We start from the raw sequence: 23,349 nt of genomic DNA, 5'->3' as shown, positions 1-23,349 counted from the left end.
AAGGCACAAAGTAAGCAGATAGGAGGAGAAGTCAGGATAGTGCACAAGGGTATAGAAGGGAGGGGCTCAAAAAAAAAGAAGTGGAAACAGACAGCAAACTAGGCTGGAGAGAGACCTGAGACAAAGAGATCTGAATTAAATGAAAGCCGACCAGGGGAAACACAAATTATGCAGTCAAGTGTCCCACATTTGGGGAAATCACAGGAGCAGCACACCCAGAGTGCAATGGGTGAGCCTTGCCCTGGGAGAAGCACCTTCATGATCATAGTATCTTACCTGGCAGGTAAGTAGGAGTTGGGCTAGAGCTGGGGATGGTCGCTGCTCAAGCACCCCCCTGTCAAGTGAAGGAGATCCAACTGAGGCAGCACAAGGGAACTCTCAAAAGAGGAACAAGGCTAGAGGAAGATCTGAGACAAAGAAATCTGACTTTTACCAGAGGTGACCAGAGGAAAGCACAAACACAGTCCCCCACTACCACAAATAATGCAGTCGAGTTTCCCACATTTGGGGAAATCACAGGGGTCAGCATACCCAGAATGCAATGAATGAACCTCACCCTGGGAGAACAATCTTCATGACCATGGTATCTCCTTTGCAAAATAAGTATGATTTGGGATAGGGCTGGGGAGGGCCGCTGCTCAGGCACATCTCTGTCAAGTAAAGGAGATTCAACTGAGGCAGCACAAGGGAACTCTCATCTGGGGACAACAACTGCAGGGAGAACACATATTTTCAGATGAACATGGGAGGGCAGAAGGCTGCCTAATACTGAAGCACCCCCAAACAACAAACCAAATGCAACAACTAGTGCAAGCATTCCTGGGGGAAGGCCTGCAGCAGATGGATTTGCATATGGTGATGTCATCCAAGCAGTGGGTCAAAGTTGGCTTCAACCCTCGTCTGCATCTGAAAAGAGAAAAGGGGTATGCAGGGCATGGCGGCCTTTTGCGGCTTGGATGACCCCTAGTTCGCATTAAACACCTCCACCCTCCTTCGGTGTGGGGCTCATGTTGGCAATGCCCCAGCCCTTGAAGCATTCAAGCTGATTTCTTGCAGCAGCTTGGCACTGTAACAGCTCCAGAGCTGCTCTGTAAGGCAAGTAAAAGGGTGTGGGCCCTGCAGCACTACCTGTAGTTCGCATTGTCCGTTGGAAGGCACAAAGTAAACAGACATGAGGAGAAGTCAGGATAGTGCACAAGGGTATAGAAGGGAGGGGCTCAAAAAAAAAGAAGTGGAAACAGACAGCAAACTAGGCTGGAGAGAGACCTGAGACAAAGAGATCTGAATTAAATGAAAGCCGACCAGGGGAAACACAAATTATGCAGTCAAGTGTCCCACATTTGGGGAAATCACAGGAGCAGCACACCCAGAGTGCAATGGGTGAGCCTTGCCCTGGGAGAAGCACCTTCATGATCATAGTATCTCACCTGGCAGGTAAGTAGGAGTTGCGCTAGAGCTGGGGAGGGTCGCTGCTCGGGCACCCCCCTGTCAAGTGAAGGAGATCCAACTGAGGCAGCACAAGGGAACTCTCGAAAGAAGAACAAGGCTAGAGGAGGATCTGAGACAAAGAAATCTGACTGTTACCAGAGCTGACCAGAGGAAAGCACAAACAGTCCCCCACTACCACAAATAATGCAGTCGAGTTTCCCACATTTGGGGAAATCACAGGGGTCAGCATACCCAGAATGCAATGAATGAACCTCACCCTGGGAGAACAATCTTCATGACCATGGTATATCCTATGCAAAATAAGTATGATTTGGGATAGGGCTGGGGAGGGCCGCTGCTCAGGCATATCTCTGTCAAGTAAAGGAGATTCAACTGAGGCAGCACAAGGGAACTCTCATCTGGGGACAACAACTGCAGGGAGAACACATATTTTCAAATGAACATGGGAGGGCAGAAGGCTGCCTAATACTGAAGCACCCCCAAACAACAAACCAAATGCAACAACTAGTACAAGCATTCCAGGGGGAAGGTCTGCAGAAGACGGATTTGCATACAGTGATGTCATCCAAGCAGTGGGCCAAAGTTGGCGGGAACCCTCATCTGCATATGAAAAGAGAATAGGGGTATGCAGGGCATGGCGGTCTTTTGCGGCGCTTGGATGACCCTTAGTTCGCATTAAACACCCCCACCCTCCTTCGGTGTGGGGCTCATGTTGGCAATGCCCCAGCCCCTGAAGCATTCAAGCTGATTTCTTGCAGCAGCTTGGCACTGTAACAGCTCCAGAGCTGCTCTGTAAGGCAAGTAAAAGGGTGTGGGCCCTGCAGCACTGCCTGTAGTTTGCATTGTGCATTGGAAGGCACAAAGTAAGCAGACAGGAGGAGAAGTCAGGATAGTGCACAAGGGTATAGAAGGGAGTGGCTCAAAAAAAAAGAAGTGGAAACAGACAGCAAACTAGGCTGGAGAGAGACCTGAGACAAAGAGATCTGAATTATACGAGAGCCGACCAGGGGAAACACAAATTATGCAGTCAAGTTTCCCACATTTGGGGAAATCGCAGGAGCAACACACCCAGAGTGCAATGGGTGAGCCTTGCCCTGGGAGAAGCACCTTCATGATCATAGTATCTCACCTGGCAGGTAAGTAGGAGTTGGGCTAGAGCTGGGGAGGGTCGCTGCTCGGGCACCCCCCTGTCAAGTGAAGGAGATCCAACTGAGGCAGCACAAGGGAACTCTCGAAAGAAGAACAAGGCTAGAGGAAGATCTGAGACAAAGAAATCTGACTTTTACCAGAGCTGACTAGAGGAAAGCACAAACACAGTCCCCCACTACCACAAATAATGCAGTCGAGTTTCCCACATTTGGGGAAATCACAGGGGTCAGCATACCCAGAATGCAATGAATGAACCTCACCCTGGGAGAACAACCTTCATGACCATGGTATCTCCTATGCAAAATAAGTATGATTAGGGATAGGGCTGGGGAGGGCCGCTGCTCAGGCACATCTCTGTCAAGTAAAGGAGATTCAACTGAGGCAGCACAAGGGAACTCTCATCTGGGGACAACAACTGCAGGGAGAACACATATTTTCAGATGAACATGGGAGGGCAGAAGGCTGCCTAATACTGAAGCACCCCCAAACAACAAACCAAATGCAACAACTAGTGCAAGCATTCCTGGGGGAAGGCCTGCAGCAGATGGATTTGCATATGGTGATGTCATCCAAGCAGTGGGTCAAAGTTGGCTTCAACCCTCGTCTGCATATGAAAAGAGAAAAGGGGCGTGCAGGGCATGGCGGCCTTTTGCGGCGCTTGGATGACCCCTAGTTCGCATTAAACACCTCCACCCTCCTTCGGTGTAGGGCTCATGTTGGCTATGCCCCAGCCCCTTAAGCATTCAAGCTTATTTCTTGCAGCAGCTGGGCACTGTAACAGCTCCAGAGCTGCTCTGTAAGTGCTAAAACACACGAGGCGGCTGTCGCCGCCCGGCAAACACACGGCCGGCTTTTAACTGCTGCCGTGATGTAAAGACACATGCAGCGCAATGTGTCCTTACACACGGCACGGTGCCGGCCCAGCTGCCGGGTAACAGCCGGGACTCACCACTGAATAGTCCGGCTGCCGGCCCGTGCTCCTGCCGTCTGTCTGATTCAGTGTATAAGCACTGTCAATGAGTGCTTACACACACAACAGCTATTCGCCGGGAACGATGTGTTTCCTCACCCATACATCACATGGTTTATTGATAAAAACACTACAACCCGCCCACATCAGTGCACTCACTGCAGGCGTAGTTTGGAGAAAATGGCAGAGCTAGATATTGACACTGAGAGACTGATTTCCTTGGTAGAAATCAGACCAGTTTTGTGGGATAAAACTCTTGAAGTTTATAAAGACAGAAATGCCACCAGAAAGGCTTGGCACGAGCTTTGCTGTGATTTGAAAGCTGATTTCAATGAGCTTGCTGAGAATGATAAAGAACTGTTTGGTTAGTATTTGATTTATTGTTTCGATTTATAATACAGTTGTGTCATTTATATATATATATATGTCTATGTATATGTGTGTGTTTGTGTTCTTTTCGGACTCAGTACATTTTTCTAATCAACTTTCTATTGGGCCAAACTGGGAATACTTTTTTGTTGTAGTTTTCTGTGTCAAGCAACTGTGCACCAGTGCCGTAACTAGACATTTTAGCGCTGTGTGCAAAAAACAGCATCAGCGGCCCCCACACTTATGTAATATAAGGGCAGTGTGCGCCGCAGCCGTTCCAAAAAATATAGGGTCATGGCTTCATGGGGAAGGTGTGTGGCCACAAAAGAATCCCAATTCATACTACGGTGCACAGTAGTCTCTATTATTTAAATTACACCGCACAGTAGCGCCACTACACCAGGTAGAGCCCCTTTTACACAGTACGGCTGATAGATTCCCCTTTTTACACATTACGGCAGACAGAGGGGGGTCATTCGGATTTGATCGCTCACTAGCAACTTTTGGGTGCGCTGCGATCATAGAGTCGCCGCCTATGGGGGAGTGTATTTTCACTTGGCAAGTGTGGGAACGCCTTTGCAGCTGAGTGGCCCCAAAACAGTTTTTGCAGTTTCTGAGTAGCTCTGGACTTACTCAGCCACTGCGATCACTTTAGTCTTTTTGGTCGTGGAATTGACGTCAGACACCCGCCTTGCAAACGCTTGGACACGCCTGCGTTTTTGCAAACACTCCCAGAAAACGGACAGTTGCCAACCATAAACACCCTCTTCCTGGCAATCACCTTGCGATCGACTGTGCGAATGGATTCTTCGTAAAATCTATCGGCCAGCACCGATCCTCTTTGTACCCGTAGGACGCGCCTGCGCATTGCAGTGCATATGCATGCACAGTTTGGCCAAGTTTTAACATGATCACAGCGCTGCAAAAATTTCCTAGCGATCGAACAACTTGTAATGACCCCTAGAGTCCCCCCTTTTACACATTACGGAAGACAATCCCTGTTTAAGCACATTACGGCAGCCAGTCCCCCTTTTCACACATTCTGGCACACAGGATTTCCCTTTTTCCACATTACGGCAGCCAGTCCACCTTTCATACATTAGGTAAACAGGAGAGAGAGAGAGATAGATAGATAGATAGATAGATAGATAGATAGATAGATAGATAGATAGATAGAAGATAGATAGATAGACAGACAAATAGCAGCGCTATGTAATTGGTGGCAGCGTCACATGCAGCTGTCCCTCTCCTTCCGCATTGGCTGGCCGCCGCCGCTGTGAATGCTGGGATGAGGGAGGCGCATCCCAGCATTCACAGCGGCGGCGTCCAGACAATGCAGAAGGAGAGGGACAACTGCAGCAGCGCCACCAACAATTACACTGCGCTGCTGCAGCTCCAGAGTCCCCCTACTCCTCCCCTGCCCCCGGAGCTGCTCCTCTCCGGCGGCAGCACACGCACACAGGCGGCTTGTAGTGACTCATTACAATGCCGCTGATGACTTACCGACGCCGGAATCCCAACAACACAATGCCGACAGGGGTGGCGAGCGGAACGCAGCCCCTTGCGGGCTAGCTTCGCTCGCCACACTGCGGGCACGGTGCCTCGCTACGCTCGGCACACTATTATATTCTCCCTCTATGGGTGTCCTGGACACCCACGGAGGGAGAATATGTTGGGATTGTGGCAGTTGGGATTCCGTCGGCGGTATCTTGACCGCATCCTACATATATATATATATATATATATATATATATATACACACACACCAGGGCCGTAACTACGTGTGTGCCAAGGGGGCTTGGCACACAGCGCAGTTGCCCTGAGGGCGCAACGGCCAGCGGCATGTAATGAGTCAAATTGACTCATTACATGCCGCCGAAGTCTGCGCCGTGCGCCCCGCTGTGTAGGGAGAAGAGGACCAGCGCCGGGCAGCGGAGAGAAGGAGGAGGAAGGAGGGGGAGCAGTGAGCCGCAGCAGCGCTATTTGATTGGTAGTAAGCGCCGCTGCAGCATCCCCCTCTCCTCCTGTATTGGCTACCCGGCGCTGCTAAGGATGCTGGGATGCGGTTTCCCAGCATCCACAGCAGCGCCAGGCAACCAATACAGGAGGAGAGGGGGATGCTGCAGCGGCGCTTACTACCAATCAAATAGCGCTGCTGCGGCTCCCTGCTCCCCCTCTTTCCTCCTCCTTCTCATCTCACACAGCCTGCACCGAGAGGAAGCTGCACGAGGAGCCTGTCAGCGGGGAGAAAGTAAGTATATTCTCTCTCTCTCTCTCTCTCTCTCTCTTGGTCACCGTCTGCCGCAATGTGTAAAAAGGGGTCCCGTCTGCCGCAATGTGTAAAAATGGGGACTGGCTGCCGCAATGTGTAAAAAGGGGGCCTGGATGCCGCAATGTGTAAAAAGGGGGCCTGGCTGCCGCAATGTGTAAAAAGGGGGACTGGCTGCCGCAATGTGTAAAAAGGGGGACTGGCTGCTGTAATGTGTAAAAAGGGGGACGCTGTCTATTGTAATGTATAAAAGGGGCGCTACTGTGCAGCGAAATTTGAATAATGTAGATTACTGTGCACCGTAGTATGAATTGCTATTATTTTGTGGCCACGCACCCTTCCCCTTTAAGCCACGCCCCTATAAATTTTTTGCGCACGTTAGGCGTGCACTGCCCCTATCTTACATTGGGGGGGGCGCCACTATCGTTTCTTGCACACAGCGCTAAAATGCCTAGTTACGGCACTGACACACACATACACACACACACACACAATGTACATCCACCGTTACTCCCACTAAAGTCCGTACCGGCCAGGTGCTCACCCAGGTAAGATACCTCACAAATACACTACGAACTCGGGTGCCACTCAAGGGTCTCTGCAGTTAGTACAACAGACAGTGGATCTTGTAAATCAACGTTTTGATTTAATGACTAAATCGTCATCAGGATGTGAAACTGAGGCCGATTTAGACATGAAATGGAAACGTTGATCTACAAGATCTACTGTCTGTCGGACTAACTGTGCAGACCCTTTAGTGGCACCAGACTTCGTTGTGTGTGTGTGTATATATATATATATATATATATATATATATATATATACATACATACACACACTTACAGGTAGTTCGGTACTCAGATGCACGCAAGTTACCCTGATATCCTGGCCTGGTCCAGCATGTACTAGGCTTGAAAAGTGATCAATTGTAGAAGTGATGGCACTCAGAGGCTTTTGGGAACACAAAGGAATTTATTCACAAAGTAACATGAGGCAGCACATCTACGTTTAGGTGCACAACGCAACATCTTCGTGATTTATTAAACAAAAGCACAACACAGATGAGCGACATTAGTATGGCAACTTAAACAATTTTAAGGTGCGCACAAATTGTGCATAAAAAAACGCACATGTAGAACAGTGACTTTGCGGGTATATAAGGTATATATGCAATACTCAGTTTGCACACATATCACTTGTTGCTGACATTGTGCATAACCAAAACCAAAACTGGGGAGCACCACGGGTCATTGATGTGACAGGTGAACGTCATCAAACAAGGTGCGGGAGGACTGTGCGAAACACGACTGGGGCCCAGCTGACCATAAATCTCCTGTTGTGTTTACATTTTTAGCACAGTTTAATGAAAATGACTACAGTCAGATTTTTGACATTTGCCAGGACACAGCTCCAATGTCTGTTACAAAGTATTTGGCAAATATTTGTCTGACGTTGTTTGCGGTCATGCCTCCTCGTGCTGTGGGTTCACGTTGCCAATCTTCCAAGCCTGTTATTGATGTAGTGTCCTCAATCTGAAACCCATCTCTAGCCCTAACAAAATTATGGAGAATTATACAAGTCTTGACAATGTCAACGGCAAAATCGGGATTGACATTAATTGGTCTATGGAAAATTCTCCACTTATTAGTTAGAATGCCAAATGAGCATTCCACATATCTACGGGCTCGACTCAGGCGGTAGTTAAAAATTCTTTTGTCTTGCGTCAGGTTTGGCCCACCATAAGGTCGGAGTAGATGCTTATGAAGTGCAAATGCTTCGTCACCCACAAACACATATGGCACTTTAGGACTTTCTGTTCCTGGTAGACATTTCTCGTCTGGAAGTTGGTGTGTGTTTGTTATAATTGACCTCCACAGACTAGATCTTTTCCAGATAGCAGAGTCGCAGTCTTTACCAAAACTTCCTATATTCACGTAGACAAAGCGGTATTTGGAGTCTGCAATGGCCATTAACACTACAGAATAGTAATCTTTGTAATTGAAGTACATTGAGCCGCTGCTGGATGGACAAATTAGTCGGATATGTTTGCCATCTAATGCCCCTATGCAATGTGGGAAGTTTGCGTTTTTCTCAAAATCAGCTGCTATCGATTGCCAGTGTTCTTTTGTAGGTGTAGGTAGGCATTCTGATTGCATGACTGACCAAATGGCTCGGCAAACTTCTTTAATTATCTGATTTACAGTTGAAATTCCAATTCGATAACTATAGTGTAGATCAGTAAAAGTGCACCCACTTGCCAGATATCTGAAAAGAACAAATGCAAACTATGAGTAATTGGTCAGTAGGTCTTTGGTAAACATTACAAAATGTAAAACATTTATATTGTTATTGAATGATATTGTTCTAGGTAAAGAAGTCATGAGAAGATGGAGCAATATTCGAGACTCCTTTGCAAAGTCTTTCAAAAAAATCGAAGAAAGCAAGAGATCTGGAGCTGGGGCAGTGAAGCATAGGAAATATGTGTTTCATGACCAGATGCAATTCTTAAAAAAATTGTATGTGTGTCGGGATACTGAAGAAAATTCACTCTGGAGGATGTCATACCAGATAACCCAGTTGAAGATGCTGTGAGGGAAAACTCAGTTCCTGAAAATGAGCCCAAAAATACAACAGAGACTCTACTAACACCAGCAGCCAGTGCCACACATGGTGGTTTTTCGACCACAAACACGCCGCCGTAAGCCAGATGAAGTAGAATTAAAACTGCTAAAGGCTCTGGAACCTGAAAAGCCAAATCGTCATATATCTTTCTTTCAGGGGATCATGCCTGCTTTAGAGAAATTAGACGAAGATGAAATATTACAGTTCCAAATGGGGGTTCTTCAACTGATTTCTAATATAAATCAGCAGAAGCGGAGATCCTTGCAGCCTTCGCCCCTGCCTTATCAGTCTATGCCAATGCACCAAACACTATTGCAAGCAATGCCTCTACAACAACCTTATGGCCAAAATCCTATGCAACAAGCCCAACCTCCGCTAACATCTCAATTGTACCCACATTTTGGAAACATGCCTCCAATAAATAGCCCTCAAAGTTGTCCCTCTCAAACTCCATCCCCTGCACCGTCTTCTGGTTCATACAGTTCCGTGGACTTTTCATCACTGCACCCATTATAAATACCAATCTAGCCCTGATTCAACCAAATTTGTTACAAATCACACACATGGTGCATAACACATGCAATTTAATTTCCACCGTTGGCTGTTTGTTACATTTGTTACCTAATGTTTTGGATATAAGTTAATTGCAAATATTGCTCATACTTTAAATATGTCCATTTTCAGTGTGAAATAAAAACATTGTACTTTCAAATGTCTTTGATTTACTTACCTCAGTGTAACTGCTAACATTTGAACAGGTGGAATACAATTTTGCATTGTAGTGTTCTCATGTTGAATATGGGCTCTCAGCCGCATATGTAATTCGTCAAAAGATGACAAGGACATGCGGAAATAATTGAAGAATTTATTCTCATCTGCTCTTAGGTCTTCAAATAGTGAGTTGAATGTATTCAGTTCATCTCTTCTTAAGTTTATTGGGTGAACCTGATAAAGCTAAATATTTATCTTATTTAAAACCCTTTAAGAGGTCTAAGAACACTGTACGCTATTGACGTATGGAGTACCGTAAGGGTACGCACGTTGCGTAACAATCGCTTAGCCGTAGTCGAGACGCTCAAGCGTCACGTTCGCTTACGGCCAAGAGATCACAGGCAGGCACGCTATTGGCTGCCGACTAACGTAATGATTCGCTATAGCGATGCGAACGCTCGGGACCACGAGGAGATCACCAGCGGCGCAAACGCTCACAATGTTAAACCCTTATAACTATACCATAAAACAGTGTATTATGCAGTAAACCTTGGTGTAGAGATAGAGTGTGGATGCAACACAGTGTAACCTTATTAACTAAAAAGCGCTCTGAGAATACTTAACACTATAAGAAATACACAGATACCGTGCTTAGGGTCTAACGCCTTATATGAATGTTATACTTGAAAAAAGAATAATACAATACAAGTCATACACTACAATATAACATAGACTAACTAACCAGATAACTACACAGTAAAATACAATACAATACAATTACGTTTTAAGGGAAAATGAGAGAAAAAGGAGAAGAGAGAGAGAGAGAGATATGGCCCATAATAACGAGAAAGACAATATGATTGCGGAGAAAACTTACGCACAAAGGGAACGATCGCATGCGCCTCTGGACATCCAGCTCCCGATTATCAGCAATGAGAACCGTTGAAGAGTGAGAGCTGGATGTGGTCGGCTTGTCTATTTATGCCTCACACACAATACAATTCAATGGTCCCTACAATCTCATTGTTCATTGGACACAGGAATTCCTCTTCGCATTATAACAAAAGGTCATAGGTTGATTCATACAGGTGGGCTGTGACAATTTCCAACTGCTCAGGTGGGTGGGAAACTAGGTTTCCCGCCGCATGGATAAGTAAGTGCAAATAATAGTAAATGGACATAAACTTCTTATGTCCATAACTATTCGCACGAGCGATTAATCTGTTTCAAACCAACACCGGAATATTGCTAATTAAATACTCTTCCGATGGATACTAAACACCACTGTATTACTCCTGTCTGACCCTTCGTATCAAACAAAGAGGGTTCTCTCTGTCCATGAACATGCTACATTAACCAAACTTTCAGATTCTATCAAAGGGACCATTATCTACAAAATACATTATATAGTTAAAATATGTTATGAACGAGTCGCCCGCTAGACGCACACGAACTCTACCGTAAATGCGCATACCGTGCGCCTGCGGGTGCCCGCAACAGCGAGTATGCGCACGCACGGGAGAGCGCACGCATGCGCAGCAGGGACACATATGAGGTGCAAATATGGCAGTGTGCATCGTGATATTTTTCTGACTTTGACAGTCCACCCTTTGGCAGTCAGCAATAACTGCCACTTCCTAAAACATTTCAAAAAGAGAAAAATATATGTCATGTGTAAATATTTCTATGGTTGGGTAGGGGAGGAGAGGAGGAGGTGAGAAAAGGGTATGACCTAGTGAGATAGCAGAAGCATGTGTGTATGAATCCGTGTTTTGGGGGGTCATGTATCATCGTGCCGTACGTGTTTTAAATCAAGCTACGAGGTATTGCGAAGTATACATTTGAATTCCTTCTTATCCCGTGGTACGGGTCTGTGGATGGGCTGTCAAACTTTACCGAGCTCTCTTCGGCTTTTGGTTGCAACAAAATGGGGAGCACATTTTAGTTGATGATACATGAATGGGGGGGATATGTGATTGCTGGTATCTGTGCCTGTATTCCCTATCGACTATGTGTGTCATTACCTGAAGGTTGTAGAGATGAAGATAAGACATAATTATGGTAAATGCAGTGGTATTCTATGTCAGGTTAATGAACATTTGTCGGTTGAAGTCTTGTTCGGTGTCTGTTGAATGCAGTCTTCTTTGTGCTTTTGCCAAAAGGCGTGGGCAAAAAGCTTTGTCAATGTCCATAGACTTACAAAAAGTGTTGGGCTAGCGTAATTTTAAAATTTCTAGGGAAACTGGGGGTCTATGGCATAGTTCATCAAATCTCTGTGTATAAGGTTGTCAAAACTTCTTCTTTAATCCACCAGTTGTCTGTATACAGGATCATCAAATTCCTCGTCAAACGTAGGTCTTTTTACCTTGGAGAAACCGGAAAAACAGGTGAAAGAAACGGACCGTATAATCGCATTTTCATCACATCATTGTTTCTACAGTTGGGTCATAAATCAAATCCATTGGAATTACAATTTCCTCACTCCTTAGACTCATTACCCTGGTACTACGTTTGCACTTCATTAAAGCCTGACCGCATCTAAATATCAAACCAATCGTTATGACAACACCTAAGATACATAGGAGAAACTTCCCTACATCCATTATGACTCCTTGAGCCCATTCTCCTAAACCAGAGAACCAATTTTGCGGGTTCAACCATGACACCCAACTAGTCAGCTCATTACTCACAGCAGCAAGGGTGAGATTGTGTCTCCTGCGGAATTCCCATTTTAATTGGAGAATGTCGTCCATCTTTTGGTCTATGACCTCGACCGGGTCCTCGGTACTATTTGTAATATATGTGCAACATTTCACGCCGTACTGCGTTGCCAGTGTGACACAATATCCACCTGTTACTGCTGTGAGATAATTGAGAACCATTCTATGCTGAACTAGTTCTGTTTTATAAGCTTGAAGTTCTCTTCCAGTATACCTAAACGTGTCATCATACATTTCTGTGATATTATCTAACAAATTTGCAAGCGCAGAGATGTATCTATAGTTCAGCACTCCTCTAGCGGTGCGAGTGATATCTAACGCGATTAGAAACTGAATCCCGGTGGATTCATGGATCATGTCAGAGGCCGGATGCTCTGTTCTTTCTATCAGGTGCCGTTTAACTACGTGCTCATAATGAGTATGAGTATAAGGAGTTTGGGCACCACGGTGAATATCTTTCATTTTGGCATGTGATACAGTCATTACTTCAGGCAGTACTTTTCCAATATAACACAATCCTTCAGAGTTTGGGGCAAGCCACTTATACGCCTTCCTCCCGCATATGAAATATGCATCATCGGGGAGAACATATGGGACGGAGTAGGACATAACCATATTACACATCTTCCATGTGAAATCTCCTAACCCTAATTCTCCCATCTGTCTAGTACACGTACCAGTTTGTACGATATGTGCACAGTATCCTGGTGATACCTCTCCAACTCTCGTAATCCTATTTCCTAGGGTATACCTATATCGGAAAGACTTTTCTCTACTGGCTATGTGGCGTATAAGCTCTGTATCTGTAGGCATTCTATCTGCCCTATATGAAAGGGTCATGGTTTGGTTACTCCATGACACTTCCCAATTTCCCGGCTTTCGGGGATTGGTAATGTTAAAACATATTAGGGATCTATCCACATGATATTGGTGGAGCTTCAAACTAGGAGGACTGGAGATATTAAACCTCCTATCCACCGGTCTCCCACCCTTTAGCTCAAGTACCTCCCCTACCGTTAAAGGAAATGGTACTAGTCCTGATTTGCTATGACCTTGAGGTACTTGAGAGCATACCCAACAATCTGTTTGATTTAACACACTACCCACTAAGGAGTGATAGTCACTCAAGGGATGCCGGTCCATGTGGATATTAAAACTGGATTGGCATTTCTTGATGCACCCATCCTCAACTACATTGTCACAGAGCCTACAGATACAGTTTTCTTCAGCTAACAATCCTTCACAATTCCTTCTATTGTCAATGCTATCGGATCGTTTTCTGATACTCGCCTTTACTTGTTGGTTAAGTTGTTCTTGGAAAACTACGCCTCCATCTCTGTCATCAGAACCCATTCCAGAACCTCTCTCGACCTCCATGGTACTCTCGCCGGAACAGACTGCTCTGGTCAACATCATGGTCAACAGGAAAATCCGGATCACAGTCTCTTGAGGCAAGTCCATCTTAGGAGGAAACGAAGAAGAATGAGAAGGGGGAAAAATAATTTGAGGGAGAGGGGATGGGAAGTGGAGAAAAACAATAAAAGGGAACAGGGAATCGACAACTGCTTTTGATCTTGTGATTCTCGATGCTCAGGTGCCGCCTCAGTCCTCCTGGAACAGACACTCCAGTGATACAACTTCCTCTACCGTCTGTTCCTTATCACGGGACCTCTCTGGATCAGCAACCTTCTTACAATGGGACAAATGAACCCAAGTCTCTCTCTCGGCAACTTTCAATGCTGTAGTGCTAGTCAATAAGACCTGGTATGGTCCTTCCCATCTGTCAATAAGGCAACCTGAGCGTAGAAAATTTCGTATCATTACATAATCCCCAGGTTCAATGTCATGACAATTACTATCTGGCAAATCAGGAATCACTAACTTCAAATTATCATTTTGATTCCTTAGCTGTTTACTCATGTTAACCAGGTACTTTACAGTCACTTCATTGTTACACTTCAAATCATCCTGAGGGTTAATCATAACATGCGGTTGTCGACCAAACAAGATTTCAAAGGGAGACAGATTAAGAGGGGACCTGGGAGTGGTTCTGATGCTGTACAGTACAATGGGTAAAGCTTCTGGCCATGTCAATCCTGTCTCTGCCATAACTTTGCTCAGTTTATTTTTAATAGTGCTGTTCACTCTTTCCACCTTCGCACTCGCCTGTGGACGGTATGGAGTGTGCAGCTTGCTATCAATTCCCATCAACTTACACATTCCTTGAAAGACATCACCTGTAAAATGGGTACCCCTATCACTTTCGATTATTCTAGGGATACCATATCTACATACAAATTCCTGCACAATTTTCTTAGCAGTAAACATAGCGGTATTTGTGGCCGCAGAAAATGCTTCGACCCAATTTGAGAATACATCTATACAAACAAGTACATATTTCGAATTTCGACAAGGGGGTAATTGAATAAAGTCAATCTGTATTACCTGAAAAGGACCGCCTGTAGGTGGGATATGAGATGGTTCTGTTGGTATTGCCTTTCCGATATTCTTTCTCAGACAGGTAAGGCATGACATTGCTCTCTTACTTGCATGAGATGAAAATCCTGGGGCGCACCAATATGCTCTTACCAACTTGCACATTCCTTCCTTGCCCAGATGAGTCAGCCCGTGAGCTGCCTCAGCTAAACATGGAAGATATGCTCTGGGGGCCACCGGTTTACCTTGTCCATCTGTCCAGAGTCCTGAGGACTCCTGGCCATATCCCTTTGCCTTCCAGACTGCCTTTTCCTGTGTGGAACACAAATTTTGCATCTCACACAACTTCTGTGTGTTGATGGTATTAAATACCATCAGTTGTGTGGTGTCTGTCTGTCTGGGGGTACCAGCTGCTAATTTAGCAGCTTCGTCTGCTCGGCTGTTACCAAGTGATACTGGGTCTTGGCTATATGTGTGTGCTTTACACTTGATAACAGCCACTCTGTCGGGTTCCTGTATCGCTGTTAGAAGCCTTTTGATGTGAGCTGCATGCGCTACCGGTGTACCAGCTGCCGTCATGAAGTTTCTGAGGCGCCATAGGGCTCCGAAATCATGGACTACCCCGAATGCGTATCTAGAGTCGGTGTAGATATTGGCTGATTTGCCCTTAGCCAATTCACATGCTCTGGTTAGGGCGACCAGTTCAGCAACCTGGGCTGAGTGAGGTGGGCCTAGCGGTTCCGCTTCTATGGTGCCTTGGTCATCTACGACTGCGTATCCAGTACACAAGTCTCCCGAGTCTGACTGTCTGTGACAACTACCGTCCGTGTAGAAAGTTAGATCTACATCTTCCAGTGGGTTGTCACTGATGTCAGGCCTTGCGGTAAAATTTTGGGTCAAATATTCCATACAATCATGTGTGTCCTCCTTTGTATTAAATTCTCCTTCCCCACCACTCTCATCCTCCACCCTTTGTGCCTGTCCAGGCACACCTGGGAGATATGTTGCAGGATTTAATGCACTGCATCTCCTTATGGTGATGTTTACGGGGGCCATTAGTGCCAATTCCCATCTTGTAAACCGCGCTGATGAGACGTGCCTGGTTTGGGCAGAATTTAGCAAGGCTGACACTGCATGTGGTGTATGAATTGTGAGGTTGTGACATAGCACTACATCTTCGCTTTTCGTTACTAGCAATGCTATCGCAGCAACGCTTCGCAAGCATGTGGGGAGGGATCGCGCTACCGTGTCTAGCTGAGCGCTGTAGTATGCTACTGGTCTGCTGGCATCACCGTGCTTTTGGGTTAGGACGCCTGCTGCGCAACCAGCGCTTTCTGTTCCGTACAGCTCAAAGGGTTTCCCATAGTCTGGCATACCTAATGCTGGTGCCTGCGTTAGGCACTGTTTAAGTCTCTCAAATGCCATCTCAGACTCGTCTGTATGCGAAATCCGATCAGGCTTGTTTGAGGAAACCATCTCCTGCAAAGGTAATGCTAGAATGGAAAATCCTGGGATCCAGTTACGGCAATACCCACACATTCCTAAAAACGTTCTGATCTGTTGCTGGGTTTGTGGCAGAGTCATGTCTCTAATTGCTTGAATTCTATCAGCGGTCAGGTGTCTCAGTCCTTGTGTTAGACAGTGTCCCAAATACTTTACCTTAGTTTGGCATAATTGCAACTTGTCTTTGGAAACCTTGTGTCCAGTGTCTGAAAGATGAAACAGGAGCTGTTTCGTATCCTTCAGGGATGCTTCCAATGAATCAGAACACAGTAGTAGATCATCCACGTACTGTATTAATACTGATCCACTCTCTGGTTGGAAAGACTGTAAACAATCATGCAAAGCCTGGGAAAATATACTTGGACTGTCTATGAAACCTTGTGGTAATCGGGTCCATGTGTATTGGACTCCTCTGTATGTAAATGCAAACAAATACTGGCTGTCAGGGTGCAGAGGTACCGAAAAGAAAGCGGAGCAGAGGTCAATAACAATGAAAAATTTCGCAGTGGGAGGGATTTGCATAAGGATGACAGCTGGATTTGGCACTACGGGGAACTGACTCTCAACTATTTTGTTAATCCCCCTTAGATCCTGCACTAGCCTGTAACCCCTCCCCCCACTCTTTTTAACAGGGAAGATGGGACTGTTGGCAGTGCTGGACGTTCTTACCAGGATGCCCTGTTGTAGCAAGCGCTCTATTACTGGGTAAACTCCTAACTCCACCTCTGGCTTCAGAGGGTACTGTGGGATTTTTGGAGCTATCCTACCATCTTTTACTTGCACAACTACTGGAGCTACGTTTGCCATCAATCCAGTGTCTTGTCCGTCTTTAGTCCACAGTGACTCTGGTATCTGGGATGTCATTTCTTCTACTTGGGATGGAGTCCTATTTGTCATAATGGTATGTGACATTAATTTTGATGGGGAGTCTAACATGTCTCGCACTTCCTGAGCGTGATTCTCAGGTATGTCCAAGAATACACCTTCAGGAGTACAATAAATGACGCACCCCATTTTACACAATAAGTCTCTTCCCAGGAGATTAGTCGGTGCCGATGCAGCCAGCAAAAAGGAATGCTTGGTATGTAAAGGCCCTACTGTGATCTCGGCTGGTTTGCTAACAGGGTAGTGCTGGACTACTCCCGTTACTCCCATGGCTGGAATTGTCTTACCAGTGGTTCTCATGCCCACTGTCGAATTTATCACTGATTTGGCCGCCCCCGTATCTACAAGGAAGTTTAATGTTTTACCAGCTACATTAATTGCAATTTCGGGATCACTCCCAAGACTTGCAATCAATTTTACTGGCTGCAGATTACAGGTATGGCCACACCCCTATTGGGTATGGTGACCTCCCTGAATCCCGCTGGCAGCAACTACTTGTGAAGGGGTTAAATGGGAACTACCAGAGGCTTGCCAGTCTCTGTTCGGGGGGTATCTTTTTGTTTCCCCTGCATGTGGCTCATAACTCCGTTTCTGCGGACCCTGCTCCCAATGTCGTGTGTCGTGTCGTTGTCTAGGGGGTTGATATGAGTTTTGTGAATGTTTCACTCTACAGCAGGCATTCCCAACCACGCTCCTCAAGGCACACCAACAGTGCAGGTTTTAGTGATATCCAGGCTGCAGCACAGATGGTTAAATCAAAATAACTGAGCTACTAATTAAGTCACCTGTGCTGAGGCCTGGATATCACTAAAACATGCACTGTTAGTGTGCCTTGAGGACCGTGGTTGGGAATGCCTGCTCTACAGTCTCGTGCCATGTGTCCCTGTCTATGACAAGAAAAACAAGTTACCACATTTGACTTACCCACAGGGTTTGGTGATTTATACAAAGGCTGCCTTGTGGTCAGGGCCTGTATACTTACGGCCATTAACTTATCACCTTGTGATTCCCTGTGTCTGGTGATATTCCGATCGTGATCCACAGCTGCCTCTCTCAAAGTAGCCACCGACAGACCTCGCCAACATGGTTGCGTGGTCTGTACCCTTGTCTTTAATGTCTCTTTTAAACCATCCATCAGTACAGATACTGCTACTTCTCGATGGTTTATGTTTGTTTTAATGTCCTCTATACCTGTGTATTTTGCCATATCTAGTAATGCCCTGTGAAAATAGTCTGCAGCAGTTTCTGACTCTTTCTGTTTAATGGAGAAAATCTTGTTCCATTTAACTACTGCTGAAAAATACTCCTTTAATTGTAAATTTATTCTTTTTACATTATCTTTGTTGTACACATCTGTAAGAGGTACATCCTGATCCAATCCACAGTCAGCTAAAAATTGAGCTGCGTCGACATTGGAGGGTAAACATGCCCTCAGCAATATCTGCCAGTCTTTGTTATTGGGCTCTAAAGTGTTCCCTAGGTCTCTGATGTATTTCTGGCAGGCAACTAAATCTTTCCTAGGGTCAGGGAATTCGGACACTATGGTTCTTAATTCCATTCGGGAAAATGGGCTGTACATGGCAATGTTCCTAACAGGAGTGATTCCTGTTGTGTCAGTTTTCCCATTTGGCACTGCTATTACCCTAACAGGATTAAGTCTACTAACATCATTCTGTGTAGATTCTACAGCCTGTGGTGAAATGGTTTCAGCATAGTGTATGGTGCCGTACTTACCCGTAGATACGACCTCACCTGTCCCTCCGCTAGGGGCCTTTGTTACTAATCTTAAGGGTTGGGCCGTGCCTACTGTTGTTTCTGATATGGTGGCTGCTAGAGAGAGCGCTGATATTGTTGCCGATTCGTCCTCTTGATCACACTCCTGGGGAAAGTTCAAAACAGGGTACAACTTGCACGGGTTAGTACTTGCATTGGTTAACTTATTAACATTTACGCAGTTGCTAAGTGTTTGTTTGTTACACCCTAATGCGTCATTCTCCGCAACCAATTTCTCTCCCGATATGTATGGTGGCGGCGGGGCCGTGGCTATCAATTTCTTGACAGGATTAGATCCCGCCGCCAGAGCCAATCCTCTCTGTATTTCACCCTCCTGTTGCCATAACTGCAAATAATCATAATGTTGGATTCGTCTCTTTGTTGATTTAATGAGACATATCCTCCTCCTTAAATTTTGTAACACTTCTGGGCTAAAGCTACCTACTCTTGGGAATTTCTCCCCGTCATGCACAGTCATTCTCTCCCATTCATCACATAAAACCTCTGTGTGTGAACCATATTTTTCACACATTACGTACCTTGCCGACCCGACTGGTCGGTTTACTGAATCAACCCGAACCGAGGTTGATCGCCCCCTTCCTGAACAATTGGCCCCCATAACTTGCAGGCGTTGCTTTCACCACCTCTGACCTTCAATCAGGGTCTTCAGCGAACCCTTACAATAACCAAAATGTTCACGATAGGCTGACGGTGGCGGTTTACCGAGTACCCCACTCACTCGCCCACGCCGACCAATACGACCTACACACTGCCCTAGTGCTGGCGTACTCGACCCAGGGCCCCTATGAACCTTCGTTTACTGGAACATGTGAGTGTGTTCCGCAGAGCATTGACCCTTTCCAGTAACTGTTGGTTGTTGGACAATTCCTGAGTGACCAGCGAACTTCCCTTCAGAAAATAAAAAATTACACAAATCACGTCAGAATGTACAAATAGTTTTATAACCGGTTGCGTACACAAATGGTACTGGTCAGATTAACTAATGCACACAATTACGTGCGGTACAATCGTTCAGCACATAAGCAACTAATCTTATGTACTGAGCGACCAGTGGAATCGAAAATTTCGGCTGCGAATTCCTTCAGCCAGAGCTTTATTGGCCTATATGGGTTTTGCACCAACCCCCTGGGTTGTGCCCTTTTCTCTTATTTATAGCGGACTTCTTTGTCTGCTGTACCTGGACCTCCTGGTCTGTTCTGGACCTCCTGGTCTGTGCTACAGTATGACCTCCTGGTCTGCTATACTCTACTGCTCAAATTTTATATTTAACAAGGGATGCCTCCCTCGCCACCATGTACGACACTTACATGCATGTACCTCTGCGAGAACTCGACTTCTTGTGGTTCAACCTTGAAAATTGTATAAACTTATATATACAAAAACACTCACTCACCACATATATACTTTTGTTTCTATTTCTATTTCTGCGCAGAAATTTTCTTTAAACCAGATGTGTTGTGAATTTGGAGAAGGATCTGTTAGTCTAAATTTCGGACACTAAAATAAACTTGCGCCATTTATCGCGTTCCCACCTTTTCGCCTGTTAAAATAACACTACCGTGTGATTTGAGTTACGTGAGCGTGCCCGGATGCTCCGTTTGCGTAATATACGCTGCGTGCGTCGGCCTTTGAGTTGCGTACGCGAGTCTCACCCTTTGTTAGAGACACGTGTACGCAAAGCAAATCTCCACCGTAACACAACTAACACGTTTATCAATGTAGATGATCCTCGATCGTCTACCACGCACCACACCAATCTCTCCTTGTACCTTTAGGTAGAGTTGCGTGTGTGCTTTTACACTTTATCCCTTAATATATTACTTTTACACTTTAACTATGAAATAGCGACAAATCTCTCTTAGCACGTTTTATCAATTATAAAATGGCAAACAGGAGAGTGATATGAAAATACACGAATGAAAAAGAAATGCAGATATGTGCGTGCGTACGCAAGACAGAAATAAACAGTTTTAAAAGACACTAGCTTTTGTTCTTACCTCCGGTTCCGGATTCCTTCAGCACCCTTTACTAAGCGAAGCAGACGCTTAGCCAGACAGCACTACGGGGAATATGATCTCCCGCCCTTTGCTGATGGATAATGTCTGCTGAAATTACCTAGCAGAGATATGTGAAGGACGGACGAGCCGCCAATTGATAAAGCTAAATATTTATCTTATTTAAAACCCTTTAAGAGGTCTAAGAACACTGTACGCTATTGACGTATGGAGTACCGTAAGGGTACGCACGTTGCGTAACAATCGCTTAGCCGTAGTCGAGACGCTCAAGCGTCACGTTCGCTTACGGCCAAGAGATCACAGGCAGGCACGCTATTGGCTGCCGACTAACGTAATGATTCGCTATAGCGATGCGAACGCTCAGGACCACGAGGAGATCACCAGCGGCGCAAACGCTCACAATGTTAAACCCTTATAACTATACCATAAAACAGTGTATTATGCAGTAAACCTTGGTGTAGAGATAGAGTGTGGATGCAACACAGTGTAACCTTATTAACTAAAAAGCGCTCTGAGAATACTTAACACTATAAGAAATACACAGATACCGTGCTTAGGGTCTAACGCCTTATATGAATGTTATACTTGAAAAAAGAATAATACAATACAAGTCATACACTACAATATAACATAGACTAACTAACCAGATAACTACACAGTAAAATACAATACAATACAATTACGTTTTAAGGGAAAATGAGAGAAAAAGGAGAAGAGAGAGAGAGAGAGAGATATGGCCCATAATAACGAGAAAGACAATATGATTGCGGAGAAAACTTACGCACAAAGGGAACGATCGCATGCGCCTCTGGACATCCAGCTCCCGATTATCAGCAATGAGAACCGTTGAAGAGTGAGAGCTGGATGTGGTCGGCTTGTCTATTTATGCCTCACACACAATACAATTCAATGGTCCCTACAATCTCATTGTTCATTGGACACAGGAATTCCTCTTCGCATTATAACAAAAGGTCATAGGTTGATTCATACAGGTGGGCTGTGACAATTTCCAACTGCTCAGGTGGGTGGGAAACTAGGTTTCCCGCCGCATGGATAAGTAAGTGCAAATAATAGTAAATGGACATAAACTTCTTATGTCCATAACTATTCGCACAAGCGATTAATCTGTTTCAAACCAACACCGGAATATTGCTAATTAAATACTCTTCCGATGGATACTAAACACCACTGTATTACTCCTGTCTGACCCTTCGTATCAAACAAAGAGGGATCTCTCTGTCCATGAACATGCTAAATTAACCAAACTTTCAGATTCTATCAAAGGGACCATTATCTACAAAATACATTATATAGTTAAAATATGTTATGAACGAGTCGCCCGCTAGACGCACACAAACTCTACCGTAAATGCGCATACCGTGCGCCTGCGGGTGCCCGCAACAGCGAGTATGCGCACGCACGGGAGAGCGCACGCATGCGCAGCAGGGACACATATGAGGTGCAAATATGGCAGTGTGCATCGTGATATTTTTCTGACTTTGACAAACCCAATAAAGAGGCTTATGCCTCTGTGCTCGTCGGCGACGATATAACAACCACAACGCAATAATACGTTTGCGATCCATGTGATAATGCTGCTCAGTCACACACACACTGTGAAATGCTGCTGCTGCTGCTGCTGCACATGCCTACTTCATCCCAATTTAGAACCACAGCATTAAAACCGGCTAAAAGCTGTTGCATGTGAAAGGCTCAGCCGGCCGGCAAAAAACCGGACAGCTTTTGTCCGGCTTATTGCCGTCCGGCCAAAACCGGGTAGTGTGTTACAGCCCTTAGGCAAGTAAAAGGGTGTGGGCCCTGCAGCTCTACCTGTAGTTCGCATTGTGCGTTGGAAGGCACAAAGTAAGCAGACGGGAGAAGTCAGGATAGTGCGCAAGGGCATAGAAGGGAGCGGCTCAAGAAAAGAGAAGTGGAAACAGACAGCAAACTAGGCTGGAGAGAGACCTGAGACAAAGAGATCTGAATTATACGAGAGCCGACCAGGGGAAACACAAATTATGCAGTCAAGTTTCCCACATTTGGAGAAATCACAGGAGCAGCACACCCAGAGTGCAATGGGTGAGCCTTGCCCTGGGAGAAGCACCTTCATGATCATAGTATCTCACGTGGCAGGTAAGCAGGAGTTGGGCAAGAGCTGAGGAGGGTCGCTGCTCGGGCACCCCCCTGTCAAGTGAAGGAGATCCAACTGAGGCAGCACAAGAGAACTCTCGAAAGAAGAACAAAGCTAGAGGAAGATCTGAGACAAAGAAATCTGGCTTTTACCAGAGCTGACCAGAGGAAAGCACAAACACAGTCCCCCACTACCACAAATAATGCAGTCGAGTTTCCCACATTTGGGGAAATCACAGGGGTCAGCATACCCAGAATGCAATGTATGAACCTCACCCTGGGAGAACAATCTTCATGACCATGGTATCTCCTATGCAAAATAAGTAT

General features: G+C 45.6%; 8 non-coding genes across 8 annotated transcripts; all 8 read right to left on the bottom strand.

The window, feature by feature from the left end:
- Window positions 1-128: 128 nt before the first annotated feature.
- Window positions 129-291, bottom strand: LOC135030825 (U1 spliceosomal RNA). The gene has a single exon (XR_010226759.1). It is a non-coding gene; the product is annotated as a U1 spliceosomal RNA (small nuclear RNA).
- Window positions 292-443: 152 nt separating this feature from the next.
- On the bottom strand, window positions 444-607 carry LOC135030798 (U1 spliceosomal RNA). Its single transcript, XR_010226735.1, has one exon. It is a non-coding gene; the product is annotated as a U1 spliceosomal RNA (small nuclear RNA).
- A 672-nt stretch (window positions 608-1,279) lies between these two features.
- On the bottom strand, window positions 1,280-1,442 carry LOC135030777 (U1 spliceosomal RNA). Its single transcript, XR_010226716.1, has one exon. It is a non-coding gene; the product is annotated as a U1 spliceosomal RNA (small nuclear RNA).
- A 152-nt stretch (window positions 1,443-1,594) lies between these two features.
- On the bottom strand, window positions 1,595-1,756 carry LOC135030735 (U1 spliceosomal RNA). Its single transcript, XR_010226677.1, has one exon. It is a non-coding gene; the product is annotated as a U1 spliceosomal RNA (small nuclear RNA).
- Window positions 1,757-2,430: 674 nt separating this feature from the next.
- LOC135030766 (U1 spliceosomal RNA) lies at window positions 2,431-2,593 on the bottom strand. The gene has a single exon (XR_010226706.1). It is a non-coding gene; the product is annotated as a U1 spliceosomal RNA (small nuclear RNA).
- Window positions 2,594-2,745: 152 nt separating this feature from the next.
- Window positions 2,746-2,909, bottom strand: LOC135030834 (U1 spliceosomal RNA). Its single transcript, XR_010226765.1, has one exon. It is a non-coding gene; the product is annotated as a U1 spliceosomal RNA (small nuclear RNA).
- A 19,961-nt stretch (window positions 2,910-22,870) lies between these two features.
- On the bottom strand, window positions 22,871-23,033 carry LOC135030846 (U1 spliceosomal RNA). Its single transcript, XR_010226776.1, has one exon. It is a non-coding gene; the product is annotated as a U1 spliceosomal RNA (small nuclear RNA).
- Window positions 23,034-23,185: 152 nt separating this feature from the next.
- Window positions 23,186-23,349, bottom strand: LOC135030863 (U1 spliceosomal RNA). Its single transcript, XR_010226792.1, has one exon. It is a non-coding gene; the product is annotated as a U1 spliceosomal RNA (small nuclear RNA).

This window comes from Pseudophryne corroboree, unplaced genomic scaffold (genome assembly GCF_028390025.1).
Source record: "Pseudophryne corroboree isolate aPseCor3 unplaced genomic scaffold, aPseCor3.hap2 scaffold_505, whole genome shotgun sequence".
Classification (NCBI taxonomy): domain Eukaryota; kingdom Metazoa; phylum Chordata; class Amphibia; order Anura; family Myobatrachidae; genus Pseudophryne; species Pseudophryne corroboree.
Note: the sequence above shows the minus strand (reverse complement) of the source record. Positions and strands in the feature narration are given on the sequence as shown.